Below are 3,461 nucleotides of genomic sequence, written 5' to 3' on the forward strand. Positions count from 1 at the left end.
CTATATATATATATATATATATATTGTGGTATTGTGTGGCAATGCCACGGTAGAACTGGGTGGTCTATAAGGGCTCTCAGGTGGGCTCTGCTGGCTTTGAGGTGGTCTGTATGGGCTCTCAGAGGGACTATGTGGGCTCTCAGGGGGTCAATAAGGGCTCTAAGATGGGCTCTGAGGTGGTCTCTGCGGGCTCTCAGGTGATCTAAAAGTGCTTTCAGGTGGTCTGTATGGGCTCTTAGGTTGGCTGTGCTGCTCTCAGGTGACTCTGTATGGGCTCTCAGGTGAGATCTGCGGCTCTCAGGTGGGCTCTAGTGGGAACCCCTCAGGTGGGAATTCCTTTACTTGGTACTTACTGGGGAAAAGCCTCTGAATATCTTTGGCCCTGTAAGGGTAGAATCCTATCTCCGAAGACGGACCATAGTGCGCATGAGTGCACAACCGAAGGTGGGCGGGAAGACACACAAACAGCAGGTGCACAGGAAATGATATCTTACCTCATAGGTGGCTATATAAGAACAAGTCTGAGCTCACAACATTGCTGATGGTCTTGTCAGCTAGTGCTTCCTGTTTCCTCCTTCCTGTTTTCTGTTGATTTTGCCTGTGACCTGTTTTGACCTGTATTGTCTTGGACCACTCTGCTGCTTGCTACCTGCCCCTGACCTTGGCTTGTTTCCTGGACTTCGCTTTTGCCTTCTGATTCGGTACCTTGCTGCCCAGCTGGCTCTGACCCTTGGCTTCCTGGACCACGATTCCTGTCTCCTGAATCTGTTCCCGCGCTGCCCGCCCGGTTTTGACCTTTGGCCTGCTGACTTTGCTACCAGACGTCTCCTGCACGGTGTCTGCTTCCATCCATGGTCTCTGGTTTCTAGTAATTCCGTCCTAAAATGTAAATTTTTACATGTGTGCAAAATGGGCAGGTAACAGGATAGGAAGGCCACAGAAGGCAGGCCAAACCAAAGGGGGGGAATAAACAGTCCAAATCACTTTAAACCCAAGAAAGGCTTTTCTAGATTAGTCTGTACTGTAGAGGTATAAAATTGAGGTCCCAGTTGACAATGGTGCCAGAGTAATAGGCAGCAAATACTTATTTATTACGCTGGCACCAATATTAACTGAGAGCAGTTTTATACCATCACATTTAAAAAAAGTAAAGTCCTTCGTGAGGCCATCCATCTAGATCGTAAAAACCAATGTAGGGTTTGTTTTTTCCCCCTGATATGCATTGGGTTTTTTTTGTGTGACTCATTAAAGCAATATGAACTTTTTCCATTTAGTTTGGAGCTCATTCAGTGGTTTGATGCTTTGATCTGCTAATATTTGTAGACAGCAGTGAAGGGCTCCTTACATTGTTACAAGAAGGGCCCCCCACCCCCTTACTTTGGTGTTTAGAGGAGAAGGGCAGCTGTAGATTGATGGTTAGCAAAGACCTCCCTTCTTAACATTAGTGCTCAGTGGTGAAGGTCCCCCCTACATGGCCAGTGAAGAGGGGCGCTTAGTCAAAAAGGGCTCTCTTGCATACTGGTCACTGGAATAAGGTCCTCCTGTATTGATGCTTTGTCGAAAAAGCCTGATTACATTTGTGCTCAGTGGAGAAGATCTTCCTTTAACCCAATAGTGATGCTCATTAGAGATCTTTTTTTACATTTGTCCTTGGTGGAGAGGATCCCCTTTACTTTAGTAGTCAGTTGAGAAGGGCAGGGACGCTCTCACCAATGCATGTGTAATAATCCTCCGACAACCACGCATGCTCCAAGTGCGCAGTCCCGTAATGCGCGGTTACGCGCTCTTCAGCACAAATGTGCAGGCGAGTCCACGCGCCAGGAAGTGACACAGAACACTCATCACTTTCCCTATATAAACCCAGCCTGAGCACCACCATATTGCTGGATTATCTTCAGCTCTCCTCTGTTCCTGTACTTCTGTGATCTCCTGTTTGAGTTGTTGTGACCCGGATCTGCCTTGACGACTCCTGCCTGCTGCCTGCCCTCGACCTCGGATTTGTTTAATGGACTTCTCTTCTGCCTGACCCTTCTGTACCTTGATTGCCCGATTGGAATTTACCCCGGCTCGTTTACTTGGATTTCGGCTTGCATGGTGTTCATCACCACTGGCACTCGTGCCACTCGCTGTCCGCTTGGTCTCTGTACCCATCCCCAGAGTCCTCTGGACACGAGGTGCAAGGGAGGCCTCCTCACACATACAGTCTCCACTCAGGTACGTGACAGCATGTAATGTGTTTTATCACAACACCATAGTGTGACCAGACCCTTAATGTCAATGCAGACATGTGCTTGGATGTCAGACAGTGACTCTAATACATCTCAAAATAGAAGGAAAGACTATGCAATAACCCTTCTTTTTTTTATATGCTTCCTCTCCACTGCTCTTGTATTTGCCACACTGCACCAAATTGCAATGTACAGACCAATTTTGATTTTTTTTTACAAGGTGTCATGTGATCGCAGAGCTCCACCAAGCAGTGCAGTCATACTTCCAACGGCAGGGGTGCCCATTAGGTCGATCGCGATCTACCAGTAAATCGCAAAGCGGACACTGGTAGATCGCGATTGGCTCACTGACCTGTGTCCTGTCCTCCCGCGGTGTTCGAGCGGCAGAATTCATCAGAAGCTGCAGACGGGAAGGGGCGGGACACCTCTCCCAGTCTGCACATTCAGCCACAGGAGCACTGCACGAGGACAGGACACCGCACCTCAGAGGAGACCCAGAAAGCTGCTGGAGTCCAGGTAGGAAAAGACAGCCACAAGAGAGACAGCAGAGAGAGAGAAGAGAGACAGCAGAGAGAGAAGAGAGACAGCAGAGAGCTAGAAGAGATGAGAGACAACAGAGAGCTTGGAGAGAGAGAGAGAGAAGAGAGAGAGCAGAGAGCTAGGAGAGAGAAGAGAGACAGCAGAGAGCTAGGAGAGAGAAGAGAGACAACAGAGAGCTAGGAGAGAGACAGCAGAGAGCTAGGAGAGAGAGAGCAGAGAGCTAGGTGAGAGAGAGGGCCTGTTCACACCACAAAGTCTGCGTTCCAGAGTGTTCAGCCTTTGGAACGCAAACCAGCCGGTGTTCTATCAAAGTTTGTAAGTTTGTGACTAGGTTAGAATGTGTGACCGGTCGTGGTCAGCTGTTCCAGGGCTGATCGGCATAGCAGATTGTATGTGCAGGAGACCTGCACTGTGCATTCTGAAATGTCACTTCTACCTGACTTTGTGAGTGCGATCTCACATTCCACAAAGTCCTATAGAAGTGACATTTCAGAAGCGGTCAGCTGTTACGGGGCAGATCAGTTCTCCTGCACATACGATCTGCGAAGCCGATCTGCCCTTGAACAGCTGACAAAGCGTTGGAATTCTTGCCTATTGGCGGTCCCACATTCCACCGCTAAAAAACTGGGGGGGGATTACTTTAAAATGTGTGACCATGTGACCGGTCAGCCATTCCAACCTAGTCACGAACTT

Source organism: Nanorana parkeri, unplaced genomic scaffold (genome assembly GCF_000935625.1).
Source record: "Nanorana parkeri isolate BGI_ZX_2015 unplaced genomic scaffold, ASM93562v1 scaffold1970, whole genome shotgun sequence".
Classification (NCBI taxonomy): domain Eukaryota; kingdom Metazoa; phylum Chordata; class Amphibia; order Anura; family Dicroglossidae; genus Nanorana; species Nanorana parkeri.